Source organism: Canis aureus, chromosome 16 (assembly GCF_053574225.1).
Source record: "Canis aureus isolate CA01 chromosome 16, VMU_Caureus_v.1.0, whole genome shotgun sequence".
NCBI classification, from domain to species: domain Eukaryota; kingdom Metazoa; phylum Chordata; class Mammalia; order Carnivora; family Canidae; genus Canis; species Canis aureus.
Window position 1 is genome coordinate 33,191,245 of NC_135626.1, and position 24,317 is coordinate 33,215,561.

Below are 24,317 nucleotides of genomic sequence, written 5' to 3' on the forward strand. Positions count from 1 at the left end.
GAGAAGGAAGATCCTGGTAGTCAATGGAGCTCATCCTATGCAATATCTAAATGCCCTCATTAGTATTCCCCAAACCCAATGAGCAGCACTTCCGAACACAGACTTTAAATCAAAAGCTTTGCTCAAAATTCTCATCTCTTTGCAAATCACAATGAATATCAATGATGAAAAAAATTACAGCATAGAAGATTGCAAATGGGTCTCAGAAATCATCTGGTCCAACTCTGTCACTTTACAAATGAGGAGCCTGAGATATAGAGAGATTCATTCGTTTGTCCATGGTCATACAGAATCAGTGGCCATGCTAGGACCAGACTATGGCTTTCCTGCTTTCTGGGGCTGCTGTGGATATTTAAATCAGATCCTAAAACAGAATTTTCCTCAAGTGTCTCATCTAGCTTATCACTCACAACATAGCAATATTCTTAAAAGAAAGGCTTTCTTAGATGCCTTCACATCATAGCTAGGCTGCTTGGAAAATAATGTAAGATAATACAAATGACAGGAAAGCCAGAGACCCTAGAGGATTCACATACACGGAACAAGCTGGAAATAGCACAGAAAGCTGGTGTTCGTGAATATACTGAATCATTTTGCCGTAGTTCAACTCATTTTAGGTGAGTATACATATAAACATAGTTGGTTTAAGTTTTCATGGTCAAGTATTTATTTGAGAGTGAAATGAGAGTTGCAGGATTTTTTATAAGAATGTACCAAAGAGAGTGCTAGAGAATTAAGGGGCAGAGTACTTCACAGAGAAATATATGGGCACAGAAAATAACTCTCCAGAGACAAAAGGATTTAAAGGAATAAAGAAACATAACAATTGTTGGCAAAGTGGGTTTGATTCTTGCCATTCCGGCAGGACAATCAAGAATTCATTGATAGGAAGCTGCAAGTTGAAGAAAAACCATATTAGCAGCCTGAAATAATGACATGAATCATCAAATCCTGAAAGCTCATAATTGAACTTGACCAAAGCACAGATATTCAAAAGACTAGCCGCGTATGTTCTGGGAATATCTAAACCTTCAGAAAAACATTAATGTACGAACTTTAAATTCTGCATGTAGATGAGGTGAGTTGATTTTAGAGGCTGAAGTTGCTCAGAAACCATTAGTGTCTATATATAGCCCATATGCTTAATATTAAATAAATGTGTTATTTAATATTTCTGGTTAATTAAATGCCTTAATGTAGGTTTATGTTAAGAGTACTTACACTATATTGAACCTCTTCAGTAGTCCTGTAAAAATTTTATATACCAGACAATATCCCATGAAAATAACAACCTGATAGAATTCATGTAAATGTCCATAGAAGGATGTGCTACAAAAATAAACAACTCTCCCTGGGTCTAAACATTGGGTTTCCTGTCTCCTTAGACAGCTGTAGATATTTAAATCAGAATCAGACTTTAAAAACAAGACCCTAAAGGCAATTTTCTGAACCTTATAACATTTTTATTTTATTTAGAATTGACTATATGCCTATCACTTTCCCAGGCTCTGCAAGAGATTAAGAGAAAAATAGGATACAAATGAGCACATATGAGTTGAATTGCACAATCATGAAAAACTTTGAATCCTGAAATTCAGTTCTTATCTACTAAGTTAGGAGAAAAATTGAACATGAAACAAGGAAAAACCAAGAAAAGTGCTAAACTAGGCACAGGAAATGAAAAGATTAGCATGGCCTGGATAGACAAGGATGTTTCACAGAGGTAGTATAGAGGTTGGTTCTTAAGGGTAAATAGGATCTGGGTAGGTGAATAAAAGAGTTGGTGCCATTTAGGCTAGGAAAAGATCACTGGCCTGTTTGTATGGGAGATGGAGGAAGATGGTGGAAATTATGAGGGAAATGGCCTGTCCAAATTATGGGGATCATGCTGGAGAGCAATCATAATGGTAAATCTAATTTGTCAACTTGATTGAGCCACAATTTGCCCAGGTAACTGGTTAAACGCTATTTCTGGGTGTCAGTGAGGGTATCTCTAGAAGAGATTAGCATTTGAATTCGTGGACTGGGTAAAGCAGATGATCCTCCCCAGTGTGAGTTGGCATTATCCAATCCATTGAGAAAACCAGATGAGTTTGGAATTTACTTTCTGCCCCACTGCCTAAGATGGGACATCTATCCTTTGCCCACAGCATTCCTGGTCCTCAGGCCTTTAGACCCACACTGAGATCTACACTGTCAGCTATCTGGCTCTCAGGCCTTTGAACTACACCACCAGCTCTCCTAGGTCTCCAGCTTTCAGACAGCAGATGGTGGAATTTCAGCCTCCATAGTCATGTGAGCTGACACAATAGAATAAACCTCTTTCTAGATAGAGATGTAGATGTTAGAGACAAACCTAGACATAGACATTCTATTGGTTTTGTTTCTCTGGAGAGTCCTGACTACTACAGCAATGGAAGGTCAAGTCCTCTGGGTGGTATGGGATGAGATTATGCAAAATTCTGAGATCCTTGAGAGTTCAGGCTTGATCCTGAGAAAAACATGCAGGGGAGAGAAGTAAAGGAAACATTGCTTTAAGAAGACATTTCCAGAAAAACAATACAGGATAAACTGAAAAGAGAAATGATATAATGAGATTCTGAAGTAATACGAGCAGAAGTTTATGACTAGGTAGTCAAAGACAGCAATACTGAACATGTATGACTCATATTTTAAAAGAAAAAAATAATAAATTTTGGTGTCAAATTTTATGTAAGGAATAAAGTAGAATGACTTGTTAAAGATAATGTTTTTAATCTTGAGATACGAAAAAGTAGTGGAAGACTATTGGAAATAGTTTGTAATAATTGGTTAACTATAGTTTGGAAAGGAAGACGATGAGTTAGATTTGAGTTAGGTTGGACTTTAGAGAGAATGTTGTAGTAGAAAAAATATTGTTTCCTCTGGTGCTTACATGAAGACTACATTTATAGTCTCCCTCAAGTTAGGCTGGGATCATGTGACTGGGTTCTGGCCAATCAGATGTGGTTGGAAGAGATGTATGCCACTTCCACCTCTGGCCTGGATGAAAGGATCTGGGAACACCTGGGTGGCTTAGAGGCTGAGCATCTACCTTTAGCTCAGGGCGTGGTCCCAGAATCCCGGGATCAAGTCCGACATCGGGCTCCCCTCAAGGAGCCTACTTCTCCCTCTGCCTGTTTCTCTGCCTCTCTGTGTCTGTGTCTCTCATGAATAAATAAATTAAAATCTTTTTTAAAAGATAATAAATAAATAAAAAGGGAAGGGTTTGGATCCTTGAGTTTCTGCTTAAAAGAAAGCAATTGGCTCCACATTAGGTGTGACATGAACAGCAATAAAATTTCACTGTATTGTCACTAATTTGCCAGGTTTACTTTTTGTGCAACAGAGTCTGTCCTGCCCTGACTACTATAGATGTGCCATCTATCCAGACATATCCTATAGACAGTGCTAGATATGTATAAACAGTCAATATGCTCATCAGGATGGACAGTAAATAATAAGATCCATGGTTTGAGATTTAGATTTGGAACCCATTTTCCAGGGAGTAATAGTTTAGAAAACAATAATGGATAAGTTTCTGAGGAAGTGAGCGCCCAGAAATAAAGGCATGAAAGATAGGGTGTGAGTAGACATTAATAGCTAATAGTAGACATTAACAGCTAAGTAATATTAAGGTAGGGGAATCTGAAAGTTCTGTCCACCCAAACCCCTCAATAGACACCGAACTGTCCAGTTGGAACTATGTATTTATTAAAATGGCTGAACAGAAAGCAGCCCTCCTATAAAAGAATTCTAAAAGACAAACCTAAGCTAAGATGTTCTTTTGATCACTTGGAGACTTCCAGGTTGAGATTGGCCCACACGGTGCCTTCTACCGGCAGCTGTCCTCCTGACAAGTTTCTTTAGAGTACACACTTCCTGAAAATGACTTAGTTCTAATCATTGTATTCTCTCATCTATCCAAAAGCAGGTTGGTGATTTTTTTTTTCCTTTTTCATCTTCCATCAATGTGAAAAGACATCTTATCTTATGCTAGATGCAGCTAAACAGATCCATTCATTTTAATCCCAGACTTTGCCACATCTAAGCTGTCTTTGAGGGACTTGGTATAATCATGTCTTTGTTCTTATCATTCTTGGGCAAATCACATTTCCAAAACTCTGGCAAGCTCTTCAACCCTGTCATATTCTGCACACCAAATTCTGTTTCTCTTCTCTGCTTTGTTATTTAGATACGGTTTCTATCCCACACATCTGAGGCAAAGTTGAAAGCCTACTGTGTAGGTGGCAGTTTCCAACAGAACAGAAACCTAATTTCACCTGGATACTCACTCAGTATTGTTTACTGGAATGTTATTGTTCAAGTTCAAGTGAATTTTAATAACTGCCTTACAAACATATTAAGGGCTCCCTATCAAAGAATATCACCATTAATATATGTTTGCATAATTTTAATGCCTTACAAAATTATATTCCCCTTGGACACAAATGCATGAAATTTGTATCCCTCCTTTATATATTCATTTCAGAATAGTCCTAATATGAGTTAGTACCTTGAGAAATGTACACAGATTAAAATAAAATTATAGCATTTCAGTATTTTAAGCAACTTGTTTCATTTAATCTACTTTTTTAAGAATACATCTCTTCTACAAAAATCTTATGCATTGCTTTTAATAGGGTGGTAGAAGCACATAACTAACTTGTTAAATCTGAACTGTTGAAGTCCAAACAAAATGATTATTGATTTATGGATAAATAATATGGTTATCATGCTCACACTCAACAGATAAAAGACCTATTTCTGCTTAGATTGAAATTGGGAAGTAATTCTTTCTACCAAAATTATTCCTCACCATGGTAATAGATGTAGCACTGTGGGAAACCATAGTTTGGGATACCATGTATTCCATCTAGACACCAGAGACAAAAAAACTGTATACACAGAGAAGGCTTTTCCAGGTTAACCTAAGTGGGAGCAAATATTTTTCAGAGAGCTTTACAGGGTGCCAACTTCTCTAGAAATCACTTTATAATGGCTGTCCCTAACATGAATCTTGGGAAAATTCATAAGTAGAAGCTCAGGATATGGCCTTGGTAACAATATCAAAGTAATAGTAAATATTTATTGCCATTTACTAAACACCCAGAGCTGTGTGCAGTGTTTTGCACTTATTATCTTATTTAATATCTGTAACAACTCTTAGGGGTAGTAAGATGAAAAAGTAGATCAAGTGAAGAAATGGAGGCACAGTGACTTTTAAATTTAACCAAAATGACATAATCAGTAAGTGTCAGAGCTGGGATTTCAACCCAGGTATGTGTTGAGCCTTTGACTCTGCCTCTTGGCCGTTACATTGTTCCACAATGTGGGATGTGACATCCCATTGCAGCCTTATGTAGCACAAGAACAGAATGAGACCCAGAAAAGGATCATCGTAGAACAGGAAAGAGGACCCCAGACAAGACCAGAAGAGAGGCCGTGTGTGGTGGATTAAGGTCAGCCACAAATTCTTTGCCTTTCTTCCTTTAAGAAGTAGAATTATTTTCCCTCTCCTTCAGTCTGGATTGCTATGTGACCTACTTTGATTGAAAGAATGTGACAAAAGTAATGGTTTGGGACATCTGGGCCCAAGCCTTGAAACCACTGGGAGCTTCCTCTTTCTCTGGGAAGCCAGGTGCCATGCCTAAAAATCTTGGTTGGGCCAGACTGATGGTTCTCAATCTGGGGGCAAATTTGCCTCAGAACATTTGACTGTCATGATGTGGGGGAGAGGAGGAAGAGCTGCCACGCATCTGGTGGGTAGAGGCCAGGGAGGCTGCTACACATCATATAAAGCACAGAACTGCACCTGGCAGAAAAAAAAAAAAAATTGTTCAGCCCAAAACATCAGTAGTGCAGGAGCTGAGAAATCCTGGCACAGACTACAAATGAAGAGAGCATGAACATGAGAGAGGCCACATGGAGCACATTGGGGCACCGGACTTTGGAGCAGAAGACTTACTGGCCTTTGGCCTGCCCAGTCATGGTGCTGGTTGAACACAGTTGAAACAGTGAATCTCCTCAGTGGCTACAACTTAGAGAATCACCCAGCTGAACCCTGACCACATCCTCATCCCACAGAATTGTGGAAAATAGCACATTAAAGCCACCAAGTTTGGGGCTGGTTTTTTACACAGCAGTGGATGATGGAAACACTATCCTTTCAGCCATTGTGTGGATGTATTCACTCATTTGTTAAAAAAGGTTTACACTAAAATGCAGCTGTCCAACCTCCAGAAGGTGACATATTCACATGCTTAAATTAGTATCATCATTCAAGTGTATAAATTTCATACTACTGTCCTGAATTTAAGTTCATTCATTCCCATTAAAGTGTTTATTTTCTGTGTGACATCCCAAGCTGTGTCATTACTCCGATGACCTTGTTGATTAAAATGTCTAATTTTTCTCAAATGTGGTATTCCTGACACCTATCTGCCCCATTTTCTATTTAAGTAGCTGGTTTTTCAACTCAGGTGCAACCGCTAACATTTAGTTCTTTCAAATTCCATGTTGTATCTGCACTGGTGTTGAGCATAACAAAAGGTATAAATTTGTCAAATTGTAATGTGATACACCTGAAACCAATTTAATGTTGCATGTCAACTATATTCAAATAAAAAACCCTTTTTAAAAAACTAAATAAATTCCACTTTGTTTTATTCATATATCATTCCAAACTGTCAGGTTTCTTTTCTTTTTCCTTTTTTTCCATATGAAAATATTTTTTTGTAACTCCGAGAGACTCCTGTCATTTGCAAATTTGATTAGCTTTCCTTCAACCTGGTGTCAAACTCCCAAAGAGGTCAGCGCTGTAGACAATACTCTGTATCATGCTCTTAAAAAATGCCTGTCTCCTAGACTGACATTTTGGAATATACCATGTGACAGGCACACACACAGTGGAAAATTATGATACACGGAGAATTTTTCAGGCGCAGGTGCAGCCATTTGTAGAAAAGAGTTGTAAGGGTAAAGTTTTAGAAGGTTGCTGTCCTCTTGTGAATTGATCCAAAATAAACAAATGAGCCTAAAGTCATTAATATGAGCATTTCAGGATGATGTTCAGTTGTTAAAACCACAGGTTTCTAGTTTATGATGATTACTTTGGTAATAATGAAAACATCCCATTTAAAGTTGAGTCACATCATCTTCTCAATTAACTCATGTAAATTCTATTGTATTTGCTTGGTCTATGAAGACAAAGGAGAGATTTAAATAGCAAGTGATTCCAACTACTATTCCACTCACTGAGTGCATACCTGACAGCAACTGTGGCAGGGAGGACAAAGATATGTTCCCCTCTATTCTAACACAGGTTGTTAGCCCACCACACAGTGCATTTGTCTGCTATTATGTTGGTAGTGATTTATTGATTCAGTCAGTTAACCAGCATTTTTAAAATGTTTTATGTAAGTAATCCCTACCCCCAAAGTGGGGCTCGAACTCACGACCTCAAGATCAAGAGCCACACAATTCTCCATCTGAGCCAGCCAGTCACCCCCTGAACCAGCATTTTCAAATATCTGCTATCTGCTTATTCAGGGTAATTTAGCTTCAAGGAACTCGGTTTTCTCACATGGAATCCCTTGTTGCACACTAGCTTAAGTGGTCTAGAGAATAAGGAGGATTTATACCCAACCTCTGGGGAGACTGATAAGTAAAGGGTTGTTGTACATTCTTTTGCTGCATTGAACTGAAATCACTCAAAGATATGGTCATGCTGCTCCTGTTGTCAGGCTGCGGGCCTTCACCTCCTCCTGCTCTTTGTCTTTCACTTCAACATCTATAAAGTTCTCAAGTATCAATTTAAGCAGGAATATATCAAATACATAAACAAGAATGGGAAATAAAGTTATGGACACACATATACCCACCACTTGCTTTAATACTTTATCATTCTGGCACATTTGCTTCAGATCATATTTTTAAGGAAGTAACAATGAAAGTGGTTGGATTCCTCCCCTCCACCCCTTCCTCCATAGAGGTAAACATGATCTCAAAATTGGTGACTACCCTTTATATCCATGATTTTATATTTTCACTACATATATATCCCCAAACTATACAGAATGTTTTCTTTTTTTAGAGCAAATGCAACATGACACAATTTCAGTATGCCATTTCATTTTTTTTTTTTTTTTTGGTCACTCAACATCGTTTTGACATTTATCCTTTGTGCATTATTTGTTAATCCATTTTAACTACATGGAATTTCATTGACTAAAAAAATGGAATAGTTTATATATTTATTCTTCTATTGACTCCCTGGGTTGTTGCCAAGCCTTCAATATTATAAACATCTTTGTACATGCCTCCTGGAGCATTTAGAAAGGGCTTCTCCAGAGTACATACTTGTTCCATAATAGGTATGCACAGCTTCCCTTGATACAAGGTGTGCTCTTCCACATGGTTGGACCAATTTACATCAGCAATTTGTGCATCACAATTCCATTTACATCACAATTCCATTAGCAATTGTGATAAGTTATCCTTTACAACATTTCTCCTTTGGTTGGTCTTAGTAGATTTTTAATGTTGCCTTCTGTGGTGAATGTGAAGCATTATCTCCTTGTTTAATTTGCATTTCCCTGCATACCAGTGCTGTTGAGCATCTTCTCATCTACTAATTAGCCATTCAGTTCAGGTCTTCTCTGAATTGCCTGTTCATTTTTAAATTCTTTTATTGATTTGGTAAGTGTTCTTTATATAGTCTGGATATGAATTGTATTACTCATTCTTCTTACCTGGAGGCAGAAGAATAGACTCTAGCCAGTTTAAGCAGAAAAGCTATATAATAAAAGGATATTGGGCAGCTAATAGGATCTCTGGAAGGACAGAGGTCAGACTTGGAGTGCCTATGGTTCACCCAAGTCACACTGCAGGATTGCCACAGCAAAGGCCTCACTGCTGCACGGCTAGGCTCAAACATTGTGAGTGTGTCCTTAAATGAACCTCAAGACTGAAGGCTGAAAAATTGCTTGCTGTCCTCTACAGTTGGAACTTTGTTCCTGCTCAGAGTCTTGCCTGGTGCATCTGATCACTAACACCTAAGCTTCCTGCCTTTGCCCCCACCTGGTTTCTGCCTTGGAAAAGCAGCACTCACATAATGGGAAATATGCCAAATGTTAGCAAGGACAAGCAAAACATGCCAGGAGCGGTTAATGTCCATCTCGCTAATCATTTATTGCCGATATATGTGGTAAAATACCTATTTTTTTTTGTCAGTGGCTCAACTTTTCACTGTTTTATTATTTTTCGGTGTGTAGTAGTTTTATATTTTGATTCAGAGTTATCAATCCTTTCCTTTATGTATGATGCTTCATGTGACATTTATGAAACCTTTCTCCATGTGAATTTTTTTTCCAAAAATTGAAGTGTTGCTGTTCATATTTCTATTGTTATTCTATCTGGAATTGATTTTCATGTCTCATTGGAGAAAGAGACTGGAACTTTTCCCCCAGTATTCAACCCAGTTGTCCTGGTAACATTTACTGAATGTCCCTGATTTTCTCACTAATTTATGCTGTTATCTGTCTCATATACCAATATTCTCTGTTTACATAGATTTCTGTCTGGATGTTCCATTATGTTCTATTTATCTATGTGGCTATTTTTGCATACTACCACAAGGTTTTAATTACTAGAGCTTTATAATAGGTCATTGTCTTGCAGAATGAATGCCACTTTTTATTATTTTTCTTGTTTTGGTTATCCTTGGTCCTGCCATATAAATTTCCTTAATATATCAACCCATGATGTGATTTTTGTTGCAACTGTTTTAAATGCATGAACTTATAACAATTTTTATTGTGTAAATTACATCTTTTTATTACTAAATTTTCTAATTGGTTTTTGCTTCTGCATCAGAAAGTCATTGATTTTGGCGTATTCAACTTGTATCAGATAAACATGCCAGATCTTTTATTAATTCTGTTCGTCATTAGATTCTTGGGGGGTAATTTCTTTAAATGCAATTATTTCTCTTCAGATAAAATATATTTTATGTTTTCCTTTCCACTTTTATAACATTTGTTTATTATGTATTAATGGATTGACTATGACTGTAAGGGTGGTAGAGAGGAGAAGCAGCAACAGTGGGCATCCTTGCCTTGTTCCTTCAAGGGAATGCTCTCAACATTTCATAAGAAAGCACGATGCTTGGAGAAAGTTCCTGGTGGTTATCCTCTATCAGATTAAGCATGTTCGATTCTGTTATTAAGAATAGATGTTGGGGGATCCCTGGGTGGCGCAGCGGTTTGGCGCCTGCCTTTGGCCCGGGGCACGATCCTGGAGACCCAGGATCGAGTCCCGCGTCGGGCTCCCTGCATGGAGCCTGCTTCTCCCTCTGCCTGTGTCTCTGCCTCTCTGTCTCTCTCTGTGTAACTATCATGAATAAATAAATAAAATCTTTAAAAAAAAAAAAAAAAGAATAGATGTTGGATTTCATCCAGTGCTTTTTTTCCCTATCTCTTTAGGTAATCATATTTTTCTCCTTTCTCCTATTATTGTGATCAGTTATGTTAACAGATTCTTGCTTTCCTAGAATAATTGTATGTGTATGTTTGTGGACCTCTGTATGTAAGGAGACAATCCAGGTTCTATGGGACCTGAAACGTCCACAATTTGGGGGACCCCCTTTAAGAAAAAAATCCCAAATTAAATTAAAAATCCAAAATTAAATAATATGACCTAGACTGACCCTGAGATTTAAATTTCATTATTGCCATGGTAAATCCACTTCTATCTGCGTATGAACAACTGGATTCTGTTTGCTCAATACCTATTTAAGACTTTATTGTTAGAAGATGAAATTGGCCTATAATTTGCTTCACTCACATTTTCCTTTGGTTTTAGTATCAAGATCAGACAATCATCATAAGTCAGGTAGCTTTTCATCATTTTTTTCATCTCTACAGCAATTTAAATAAGATTGGAGTTAGCAATTTCTTGAAGTTTTCAGTCTGGAGCTGGTGCTTTCATTAGTCCAATTTTGACAATAGGTCTATACTTCAAAGAGGATGGAGAAAAGGACAGGAGAGCAAGGCAAGAGGGAAGCCCATTGTGTGCCATAACTATGTCTTATTCTCAACTTTGGCTTTAACAAGTAATAAAATTCTTCATTTCTCCTTCTTCCTTAATCTTTTGTCTATCTCAATTGATTCAGAACTCAGAAAAGGAGAATGGGCATATCATTTGTCAGCATCCCTACTCCCAAACTCTAATACTTAAGTTCTTACTAGCATGATTCACATTCAGACGCCTGAAATATGGGCATAATCAACTGCATTAACTATGGAAGCTTCTGCATTTCCATAAGTGGCTAGCCAACTAACTGTTTACCAAGAACCTAAAAGAGAATGGCAGGCTCTCTCTCTTCTTCTTCCTCTGTCCCTCCCCACCATGCCTTCTCTCTCTCAAATAAATAAATAAAATATTTCTAAAAAAAGAATTAGTAATATTCATTTGAAATATAAGTAATGAATATTATATTAAAGTAAATATCAGTATTCATTACAAAATTAAATTTTTTTCATCAGTTGCCATTTTTATAGTAAGTTGGTATCCACCACATCCAAAGATGTATAGTAGTTATACGAGGCTGAGTCTAGAATTGAATGAATGAGTAATGGAAGCACAAATACTCATTCACATATAAATATTTATTGAGTTTCCATGATGTCCTGAGTAGGAGATATTGGGTAAAACCAAATAAGCGTGGTTTTAACCTGTCATAGTTTTAACCATTGAGTTTTAACCATTGAGAAAGAGGTCGGATGTATTTTATATAGTCACATGAAAACTACAGAGTAAATGTTTCGAAGGCAGAGCACATGGTAACAGGAGAGAGGAAAGTAGAGAACAGTAGATCTTCTCTGGGAAGGACAAGGTTCTCTGTGAGAAAGGGGCACATCATGAGGTGAGACGTTGGCTAGACATGGCGAAGCAAGTGAAACAGAGACAGGAGCAGTCTGTACAAAGATGCTTAGTCTGGAAGAGAGGAGGCAAGGGTGTATGAGAGTGGTAGAGAAACTTCAGACAAAATGGAGGAAGAAGAAAGAGTCAGATCATTTGGAATCTTTTGGAGATTACTCTGTGGATAGAGATTGCAAGTCATAAACCCAGTGCCCTTCATTTCTGGGATGGATTGCTTTTTTATGAGGTTTGACCCCTGGCAAGTTTTTTTAATAAATGATTTTACATATTCATAGAGTAGGAAAATATTGATCCTTCTTTCAAGCTCTTCTCACATCACACAGCCAGAAAGTATAATAGAAGGCATCTATAACAGCACATTGTCTCGGACACTTTGTCCACCCCTAAAGGCATATCTATTTCATATAAGCCTGCCACAACGTATAACATATCTAATTCTTCCAAGACAATGATGCCCCCCACTGTATGACAAACTGCCTTACCACAGTCCCAATTTGGGTGCATGATACAAGCTGCAGTGTTAAAACGTATGCTATTGAACAAAACGCCAAATAAAGAATCATTAGACAATATATTTATGTCTAACAGCAAATCTCAGTCTTGCAATTATCCAGTTAAATATATAATTGACACAGTAATGATATTTAGCATCTCTAACTAGTGTGGGCATCTTTAGGAGAAAGGCTTTGCTCAGAATGTACCAGAGTGATCCAGAACAAACCTTGCTGAGTTGAAGGCTACAGAGGCTGACAGTAAGAACAAGAACACCAAATTCAGCTGGGGAAGGAAAGTTTGATGGATTTCAAAACAAGAGCTACGTGCTAGGGAAGGAGGAAACAAAACTGATGGGCTGTGACCATTTGATGACCAGAGCAAATTTAGTAAAATAACTTTCATAGGCTATTTGGCCCATTTTATTGCTGCTGCTGTTACTGCTGCTACTGCCACAAAGGACAGGACCAGGGACAAAAGGCAGCATCTTCTGATAAACCCATGTTGCAGCAGCAGAAACAAGGACTTGAATAAAAGTCACTTTAAAAGGCTTAGGGGTAGATAAACCTGAGAAGTCCTCTATTACAAACCTTCTTCTCCACTTTTGGCATATGACAAGTGTGGAGTGGATGAAGATAGATGTCATTTTCAGCTATCATCAGAGAATGTTTGAATTTGGAGGGACCATCAAAATGCTTGTTCACATGTCCCGTTTTATAGGTAGAGAAGGACTAACAGGTGAAACGACTTGCTCAAGGCCACAGCAAGTGAGTGGACCAGAATCAGAATTAGAACTCAACTCTGATCCCCAAACCTAATGTGAGTACATTTACGTGCTGCCTTCTGTGGAAAGTTGATACTATATTCCACAGTTCATGAGATGCTACCTTCAATTATCCTAGAAAGAATATTCACTGGTTTATTATTTCTCCACTTCCATCCCAGATCCAAATGCCCATTACCATCTATCTAGGGTGTCACCCATGACATGAGCCACTTTCTTTTTTCTTTTAAATAATATGATAAACAATGTGATAGAAATACTTGACTATCTCTTATATAAACTGCTCTCTAAACAATTAGTTTTAAGCAAGATTGTGAGGTTATTTGGGATGGATAGGAAAGGAGACTTGGGAAGAACTCATGAAAGGTAGGAGATAGGAAATTTTTCACGTAAGAGTTTCTACTCCCTTATCTTACATGACATCATGGATATGAGAATAACATAACCCAATTCTGTGTTAAGTACCCAATATGCCGTCATTTATTCCCTTGGCAGAATGATTTCTGGCAAGCCCTAACCCTTCACTGGTTTGAGTTCACTCTAGTATCAAATGAGGGGTTGTGACAGGTCATTGGTTTGCAGACCTCAGTTCTGTCAATATTTGCTTTGTTAGTAGTGTCACCCATTCTTTTAAACACAAAACAGCTTAAAATGAAGAACCCTGCCATCCCTCAGGTGGCACTGAGGACAACTCTAAGAAACTTCCAGGGATTCTTGTGATAGAACTTTGAAATTCTGGGGGAGAAGATTCCTATGAGCCTGTTCAGCTAAAATACTTTAAAGTGATTAATTCCCAGTCTACTAAGGAAAACCAACAATAAAATTCAAGTTGGGGAGAAAATTAAATTGTCATGCCCCCTCTAGGTGTCAGGTGTCCTATTAGCTGCTTTATGCGCATTATCAAATTTAAAGAAAAAGATCACTTCAGAGCCACCTTATGAGGTAAGTACTCTACTGCACTTTTACCAACAAAATAACTGTACTCAGAGAGGTTGGTCTCTTCATTTCAAAGGGATTAGATGACTATGGGGCCATTGGGGTTAGGAAGGTAGCTGAGCCAGAACTGAACCTCGTTCTTGTTGGCTACAAAAGCCCCTGATATTTCCACCATCATAGTCTGAGTTATGAGTTAAGAGGCTAGTCTCAGTATTAGACATGCCCTATTCATTTTAGCTATCTGGTGGTTTCAGCTGCTGCACCAATAGGGCCATAAGATTAAGCAGACCCTCTGATTTCTCTCAATTTAAAATAAGTCTGAAGTGGTTTAGTAAGCTCCTGAGTGATCTTACCTCCTTATGCATATTTGATTCCACTTCATCCCCATTTCTGAATCAGCTGTTTTTCCCAGGCTCACGAAGGACACAGAGATATAACAAATGTCCTGTCAGAATGTTCCCTTTTTGAAGGAGAAGTGAAGGGACATATTTGAGCACCAACTGCCCGCCAGATTTGGAGCTTACATTGATACTATTGCATTTTAGCATCGACAGCGCTGCCATGAAGAAATTCATATGTACAGTTAATGGACAAAAGAAATGGAGGCAGCTGAGGTGGCACAGCTGAGAACAGGTGAATCAGGGACTTCAAATCCAGACCAAACCTGGCTCTAAGCCTAATCCTCTTTTCATTTCTCCATGCTACCTCCCTAATGGTTCCCTGTCTGAGCAAAATCACAATTCAGCTGCTCTTTCATCCTGCTGCTTTAAGGTTTGTATGCTTAACCAGGTTTCAAAATAGTTGCAATACTTGCCTGACTTTTCAAAGAAATGTGTATTTCATCCCGACACCTTTACTCTCATTAGTTCTAAATGCTGTTAAATTAACTGCCAGTTTACTCTGAAATTCTCGTACCACCAGATAATGATCACCAGCGAAGGGTTCAAACCCAGTGACAAAGCAGAAAGATTAATGCGTGGATGTTAATTATGCAGCACGGAGGGTCCCAAATGCTCTTTCATGTCACTGAAAAAGATCATTTCATTTTAAAAGATGAGCCTCTTTCAGGTGAGCACCATATTACTGCCAGAAAGTTATTGCTTGGTGATATGCAGATGACACAACTCTTGGCAACTGAGGTGCTAGCCTAGGTAGAGGCTCTCAATTCCTGATCACGTGGGTGGATTATGGCTAAGCTCGAGTCTAGAGTTGAGACAATCTGCTTAAAGAAGAAGTATCCACAAGGGTGAAGCTTTCCGATCCTACACGTGTTACTCATTGACACACCACTCATTGATAGTTTCCTTCTTTAGGCAAATGTTTAACTGCCTGCTGTCTTCCAAGCACTGTGTAGGGGCACTGGAAACACAAAGATGCCTCAGCCATCTGCTTTCAGAAAGTACACCTGCTAGATGAGGGGACAGACAGACACCTGACCGTAATTCCATTAATATGAATACCCTTAATAAAATTCAAGAGCATGGCAAATGTCCTGATGATGCCACAGCTCATGCAGTTTGAAAAATGGAGGGTATGATAAGTAAATAAATCTTCTTAGAAAATGGAAGGGGTGGAGAAGTTTCCAAGGGGTGGGGATCACTGGGCTGGACTGGGAAAGAAGAGAAATTACTCAGCCTTGCAGGATACATGGGAAGGGATCAAAAGGCAGAGAAAACATCCTATGTAGGAGACTGGAAAAACCTAAAATGACCTACAAATAATAATGGTAATGATCTCAGATGACCAGCAGGTTGATTTGGAGACTGAAAGTGTTGGAAGATAAACCCAAGGAGTAGATAGATACCAGATTATGAGAGTCCTTGAATGCCCTACTGAAGCCTGCAGACATTATTACATAGATGTTTGGAAGCTGGTTTCCTTTCTGATCAAGTGTCCCTGTGATCACCAGTGGGAAGGAAGGAGGCGAAGGTCGCCAGGACTTTGGACAGCTGTTTTCAGCTTACACCAATCACCCAGCTCCTGAGCTAGCATCATATATTAGAAAAAAAGACATGATGTTCTCTCCATTTCAATTTTCATTTGCACTAAAATGGATGGCCTTTTTACACACTATCAATAATGCCTGTGCTGGAGGAGCTTTTAATAGGACAAACATTCATCATTTTAAGGTTACTCTTTCCCCAAAAGCATGAGAGCAATCTGTTGGTAAAATGGAAAAACCTTGTGCACTAGGCTGCCCTGCTGCCTTTTTTCCAGGTGGTGCCCGCTGATAGGAGAGAGCGGCAGTGAGTGGAGACAAAGTCATATGAATTATCATTTTTCTGAGCATCCCTCCCTCCAAAGAAGCTGTGCGGTGTAGCAGAAAGGTTCAGCACAAGAGCAGTTGACCAGGGCTCTAACTCCAGCTGTGCTACTGAATAACTGTGTCATCTTAGGTAAATTACTTCCTCTCCTCAAACCCAAACCTCCTTATCTTTAAAGTAGGACTGAACTAGGATTCTCAGTGTCCTCTCATAATCACGAGGTCCCATGTAATCTTGATATTAGTTTAGAAATGAAAAGCACCACGTTCAAAGTTCCTGGTATGTTATGCACAGCACCACTGCAGCTCACACACCTTACTTGAACAGAACAGCTGCTTTCCAATCATATTATCACTCAGACTGAACACTCTTTCAATTCAAATATACCCAACATTGTTACCATAATGAACTGTGATTCACTCACTTATATTTAATAGAAGAATTGTAGACAGGCTGTCAGTCCAAATCAAAAGACCAAATATATATGGTGCTCAGACATTCTTTACCAATAAGATTTTAAACTCCAATTCCCAGTTAGTCCACTGGGTGGTGACTATGGTGTAGAGAAGGTGCCTTGAGTCAGATCATATAACAGTAGAATAGGTGCATTGGATTCAAATTCAATTCACCTTCTCTCCGTCAGCATTTAGAGACTACATGGGGGTGTGCTAGACTCTGTGGGAAGTCTTGGTAACCACTGGAAAGGAGCAGAAAACAACATTCCTGACATCAGGGACACTAGAGTCTAGTTTGGAGAGGCAAAACAAACACCCACGAGAAAGAGAGTAAGTCCAAAGCATTCTCTAATGATGCCCCAAGAATTCAAGGTAATAAAGGTCAACAAGGGGTGGAGTTGGGGTTGTCCTGGAGTGCTTCAGCTGAAAGAGATCTTCTTTCTCCCCCTACCCCACATTAAAAAAAAAAAAAAAAAAGCTTCATAACAAGTGTTCCTTTTCAATGGTCCATCCCATTTCTAGCATTATATGATAGTGATTGGTATCTTCTCCTTTTCATGTAAGGGCTCTGAGAGCAGGAACCATATTGTTTTCATTTTAGTGTCCTCCAAATGCCTAGTGAAGTGCATTGCATGCATCAGACATTAAAAAATGGATATTAAGTTTGTGGTTAAATCAACAAAGAACATGAATTGAGCATTGGAGGATACAGAAGCAGGAGTCACAGTAATAGTAAGGAGGATGGAGAGACTGAAGCCAGGAACCCATTTTGTGGCATGCCGGGAATCAAGTTTGCGTAGGAAGAAGAGGGCTAGCTGAGGAGGAGTTGACAGATGAACATTCAAGCTGAGGGCTTGGCTTTTGAGCTGGCAAAGCTAATAAAGGCTCTTGAGAAGAGAAAAGGTATATGATAAAATGTGTGCATTATGCAGATCTATATGGCAATCTTGCACATGATGGCTGAGGCAAGAAAATCAACCAGGAGTCTATTAGCATAGTACAGATGTAGAAATACTGCCTTTAATATATAGCTTTTGATCTTTAATTTATTAAGACTTATCCTTATTTTCTCTCTTCCTGGCTACTTCTCTAACCTCATGCTTCCTTATCCACCCCCTCTCTCCTTTCTACTAATTCCTAGTCATTGGATAAATCTCATTGTGAACCTTTCCTTAGGGAGATTATCCCAGGTCTTTCAGCGAGGCTGCACATCATGTACTTTTATCCTCTTAAAGATTTTATATTTGTGTTTGAGAGAGATATTGAGTAAGAGAGAGAGCATGAGCAAGGGGAGGGAGAGGGTGAAGCAGACTCCCCACTGAGCAGGGAGCCCAAAGTGGGACTCAATCCCAGGACCCTGGAGTCATGACCTGAGCCAAAGGCAGACACTTAGCCTATGGAGCCATCCAGGTACCGTCAACATACCTTTCTTTATAACAGCATACTTCCCTCCCATTAATATCAATTATTTTAAATTAATATTATATAATCTAAATGACATAAACAGATAGTTATTTCTAAATAATAGGCTTATACTTCTCTCTTATCTCTTGACTTCCTAGGAGGGGAAATGAAGATTTAGCTCTCTTACACTGCTATTTTTTATTTTTTTGGTGCCCCCTCATCCTCTCAATAGGGTTATAGTATGCATTTTGGTTTGGAAATATGCAGTATTTGTATTCCTAAGGCTAGACAAAAACTATTCACAGCTGAGCATTATTGGGCACCATGATTACACTTCCTTTTTTTAAAAAAAATAAGTCTCATTTTTTTCATTAAAAAATTTCCTTGTGCCTATTTACAACTCTTTCCACCTTTCGATAACCTTTCATTATAATTTTCCATCAACTCAATCCTACTAGAGGCTCTATCAGATCTGAGTTTTATTTTTCTCAAAGTCATTTCTCAGATAGACTTCTGGTCTTCTTCCATCCAGGCTGGTTTCTCTCCAGGCCCGGAGAGTAGATGCAGGACACAGCTGTTACCCCAGCTTTCCCTTCTGCTCTTGATTCTGAATTCCCTTAGCCTTTCTCTTAGATTTTATTCTGTTTCCTAGAACTTGGTTTTGATTTTTATTATGTTCTTTTGTTATTTTCTCTTCCAGGATTTATTTTCTTGTGTTCACAGAGTACTTTCTCTAGTTCATGTCTCAGGTTAAAAAGATGATAGCATAGCAGAGGGGATGAGGATAGCAGCCCTTGGATCTTGAGTCACGTTCTCCAGATGGACTGCTCACCCTCCATGCCTAGGTCCCAGCTGTCATCTGGTGTTCTCCCTGCACCAACATCCTAGAGGAGCTATTTGCATACTCCTATGTCTCCCTTCTTCTCGCCTTCTTGGTTTACTCATTGTAGTGGAAGTAATCCTCCAGAAGTTTCCAGAGAAAGAGTTCATGGGAGATTATTTCCTAAGATATTAAAAATGCCATTATTCTACCAATACATGTAATTGGTATTTTGGCTAAATAGGATTTTAAATGTGAAATAATCATCTTTTTTCAAAATTTTGAGAACATAGCTCCATTATCTTCATGTTTCCAGCTTTAAGAAAGCTGAAGCCATTTGGAATTCCATTTTATGTTGTTGCTTTTCCCTCTTTCTTTCTGAAAGCTCATTTGTCCTCTGTACTCTGAAATTATAGAATATTTGCCTTGGTCTGGGGGTATTTTGATCCTTAATTCTGGGCCTTCAGTGATGCCTTTCATTTTGAAAATTCAGGTCCTTCAGCTCTATAGACTTACTATAGATAGATAGATAGATAGATAGATAGATAGATAGATAGATAGACTCTATTCCAAATTCTCAGTTTTCCCCTCCAGAGTGCCTATAATTCAAATGTCCTGAAATTGATTCTCTTTTTTTTTATTTCTTTCATATTACTCCCTAGCTCTTTTTGCTTTACTTTCTGAGAGATATCTCCAACTTTGTCTTTCAAATCTTCCAGGTAGCTTTTCAATTTTGCAATATATTTTCAATTCCCTAAGTCTTTTTTATTGTTCTCTCTGAACACATCTTTATATATGCATAAATATATTTACACACATAGTTTCTAAATCATGATACATATAATCTGTGTGTGTACATATATATGTATACTATGTACATTAGAACCATATATATATATATATATATGGTTTCTAATTCCCCCAATTTGTTTTTTGACACCCCCCCCCCTTTTTTTTCTTTTTCTCTCCTCTGTTGGAGGCTTTCTTCAGTTGTCTCAGGTATCAATGGATTGTGATCTGCACACAGTTAATAGCAGGCAACTAAAAATCTGATCATGATCTCTGAGGGTGTATGTCATTTGAGTTTCACTTTAGGATGATCCAGGTGGGCTTTGTTGGGGAGCCCTTGATGTTGATGTACTAGACTGCTACATCAGTGACCTCTGATGAATGATGCCTCTTGGAATTCATGAATGTCCACAAGGACGCAGGGCTGGGTTTATGACTGATTTCATCAATAGAATATGGCAGAAATGAGACTGTACCATTTCTTAGCCCTTTCTAGGCTTCCCTCTTAAACTGCTCCCTCTTGAAACACTACTTGGAAACTCCATGATGGGAGGCAGCCCAGGCAGCCACATGGAGAGACCCACAGGGGGTCAGGAGGGAACAAATGCCTCTCACTGACAGCTCCAATTGAGCTCCCAGTTGAGGTTTCATAGGACTCCATCCATCCTTGAACCTCAGCCAATGCCAGAAGCTGAAGAACTGCTCACTCGATCCACAGAATTTTGGGAAATGATAAGCTGTTACTTTAAGCCACCAAGTTTTCCAGTGGTTTGTTATGCAGCATTGGATAATGTAAACAGTATGCTTAACTCTTTTTAAATTTGGACCTGTCAGATTTCCAGGAAGGGGTCTTTCAATCCCCTATCTGGACATCAACATTTGTCAGCCTGTATTTTGAGACCTAACTGGAAAAATGCCAGAGGGTTTTAGAATTCAGTATGTGCATGGTCAGCTACCGCCCCCACACCCCACCCCCTGTATTTCAGATGGTACTCTGGTAACTATGCCCCTTGATCCTGATAAGAATAAATCTCACCAAAAAATAAATACCCATTCTTCTGCCAGGGAGGAGGATGGGCAGTCACTCACTATCATGAGATGAGAAGAAGACCTAGATTTCTCATTTTCAAAAATATTTTATTCAAGAAAATATATTTTAGCTCCCCCACATTCATTTCCCCTAATTCTAAAAGTTCCTGGAACTGCCAGAGCCTAAGCCTTTTAGAGGTTTTGCAGTATTAATTGAGTTGCTTTCCAAGTATATTGCTGGCTATGGATTTGTCTTTCTTTGGTGTAGTAAGCCCATTATAACTGGTTCATCTGCTTTTCAGGTTCCAAAACCCATTAATGTTACTTTGCTTCTGTTTTCCCTGTACTTTTGGATTTAAATCCTAGGAAAGATAAATGTTTCCAGTAGTTTTAATGGTATTTTTGGAGAAGTAGAAATTATAAATTAGATGTATGTGTTCAATCTGTCATCCTAACAAACAATTCCTGATGATTATTATTATAGCTGTTTGTTTTTTACTTTTATTTTGAAATAATTATAGATGCTTTGGAAACTGAAAAAAAAAAAAAAGTACAGGGAGGTCTCATGTGTCCTTTACCCAGTTATCCTCAATGGTAACACCCTGCATAGCTAGTAAAATATCAAAACCAGGAATTTGACATGGGGACAGCCCACAGAGACTATTTAGTTTCACTCCTACATACTCTTTGTGTGGGGGTGGGGGTGTATGATTCTATGCAATTTTATCCTGTATGATGCAGAACAGTTCTAGTACCACAAGACTCCCTGTGCCACCCCTTTAGAGGCCACCCCACCCACCCCCAACCCTAACCCCTGGCAATCACTAATGTGTTCTCCATTTCTATCATTTCATTACTTTAAAAATGCCATCTAACCAAAATCATGCTGTATGTAGCCATTTTCTGAGACTGATGTTTTTTACTCAGCATGATTCCCTTGAGATCCTATTGTGTTTTAAAAGTCTGTAATCCTCACTAAGCTATAGGCTCCATGAAAAAGGAACTGTGTCTGGGTCATACATAGTAGGAGCAAAATCAAGATTCTTCTAAGTGACTGAGTAAAGCTCTGGTTCCTAATCCTCTTTATTAAGGATAATTTTGGCTCAAAGTACTAGAAAAATAATAACTTAAAAAGGCTTAAACAACACAGGGATATTTTATCTTGCATATCAAGGGGTCTAGAGGCAGAGTATTTCTAGCTGACCCCCACATTATTAAGTACTGGGGCTCTTCCTGAGCTCCTTGCCCTAATGGTCCCAGGATGCTCACCACATTTCTAGACATTACAATGCAGATACTACAATATTCTTGTAGATGTTATAGGAATATCAGCGACAAAATGGAAGTATTACTGCAACAGAATAGCAAAAAGATCATTTTCACCTCTGACTACTCTGATTATAGTCTAGAAGTTTTGAAAATATATCCATACCCCTCCATGTTCATAGCAATATTATTTACAATAGCCAAGAGATGGAAATAACCTAAGTGTCAATCAATAGTTAAATGGATAAAGATGTGTGTATTTTAGCCATAAAAAAATGAGACTATCCTTCCATTTGGAACAACATGGATGGATCTTAAGGGCATCATGTTAAATGAAGTAAGTCCGAGAAAGACAAATACCACATGATCTCACTCATATGTGAAATTAAAAAAAAAAATCATAGAAAAAGAGATTAGACTTGTGGTGACCACAGGTGTGTAGGTGTGTGTGTGAGTGGGACAAGGAATTGGAGAAAGGGGGGAATCCCTGGGTGGCTCAGCGGTTTAGTGCCTGCCTTCAGCCGGCGGTGTCATCCTGGAGACCTGGGATCGAGTCCTGCATCGGGCTCCCTGCATGGAGCCTGCTTCTCCCTCTGCCTGTGTCTCTGCTTCTCTCTCTCTCTCTCTCTCTCTCTCTTTCATGGATAAATAAATAAAATCTTTAAAAAAAAAAGAAGAAAAAAAAAGGAATTGGAGAAAAGTGGTTAAAAATGTGCAAATTTCCAGTTACAAGATAAATAAGTACTAGGAAGGTTCAGGATGTAATGTACAACATGATGCCTTTAGCTAACACTGCTGTATATACACAGGAAAATTGAGAGAATAAATCCTAAGGGTTCTCATCACTGGGAAACGTGGGGCTTTTGTTTTTTGTTTTTATTTTTGCTTTTGTTTTCTTAAAAGGCAGAAAAGGATTGTGGGCAGCTGCCGAGGCCTGGGATCAAACCAGTTACCTTCAGATCTTCAGGCTAACGCTCCCAACTGAGCTATCTCAGCTAACCTTCTTTTTTTTTGGGGGGGGGGGGCTTTTTTGGCTTTTTTGCTTTCTCTTTTCATGTGTCTGTACTCAATGGATGCTAATTAAATTTTGTGATGATCATTTCACAACATATATAAGTCAAACTATTATGCTGTACACCTTAAACATGTCAATTATATCTCAATAATACTGAAAAAAATCTAGAAGTTTCAATAGAGCTCTTAACGCCTATAAACTCAAGATCTGCATTGTTTTGAAATTTAAATTGTTCTAAAAGATAAATTCAAAACTGTGAGATGGCTTATATGAATGATGCAGGAGGGAAAAGCGAAGGCTTTTCATCTTCCTAAGGAAATATTACCCTCAGTTTCTCCCTGAACTTTTCAGGACAACTTCCCATTATCCATTTGTTGATTACATTCACTCTTCTCTTCAGATGGCACTGCTCTATCCAAAAGGACTAACAAGATATTCATGAAATGCTGCTAATGGAGGTTCCACAGAAGCATACCAACCAGCGTCAGCCATCCCAGAGGCGGCTGAGACAGTGGGTGGTTTTGCATTTTTACTTCTTAGATCCGATTTTCTCCATTATGAAAAGAACAATCATTAAAGGAGTCTGCTCTGTCCATAATGTTCTTCCTAGACCCTTCATTTCAGTCCAGTTTCATTAATTTGGTGCTTAAATTTATTGCTCTGGAGTCTAATGGGTATTACTCCTGTCAGCATTAAATTTAATTTACTGCAACGGGGCAGAGGGGTGGCTGAAACCAGATTTTAATTCCCAAGCCATTAAAACATGTTGCCCTTGATAAACAAGATCTTTATTATAGACCAGTACAATGTGTGTGCCTACAGGGCTACAACTCTGCAGAATGTGTTTTTGGGATAGCTTTCTTTTTTAAAAAATGGGTTTAGTCTCTTTCTTCTGCATATATGAATGTTCTAGAAATGTTGAGTTGTTGAAGCATTTTGTTCTACGATTTTTTTTCAAATGATGAAATAGGAAATCTAAGCCCAGCGGACTATAGAATTTTGCTGAATTTTCCTGCTGGGACCTTCTCACGGTGGATTATAGCCAAAGACACAATGTTGACATTTTTTGTAAGGGCAGATACTAGAGACAGCAGGGATTTCC

General features: G+C 38.5%; 1 long non-coding RNA gene across 3 annotated transcripts; it reads left to right on the forward strand.

Moving 5' to 3' along the window:
• Positions 1 to 8,514: 8,514 nt before the first annotated feature.
• On the forward strand, positions 8,515 to 23,798 carry LOC144285315 (uncharacterized). 3 transcript variants are annotated; one of them, XR_013353622.1, is made up of 6 exons: positions 8,515 to 8,718; positions 13,174 to 13,272; positions 15,095 to 15,241; positions 16,391 to 16,569; positions 17,081 to 17,222; positions 23,616 to 23,798. It is a non-coding gene; the product is annotated as an uncharacterized LOC144285315 (long non-coding RNA). The 3 variants fall into 3 exon arrangements; XR_013353624.1 differs by lacking the exon at positions 15,095 to 15,241 and having other exon boundaries at positions 16,367 to 16,569; XR_013353623.1 differs by lacking the exon at positions 15,095 to 15,241.
• Positions 23,799 to 24,317: the final 519 nt, after the last annotated feature.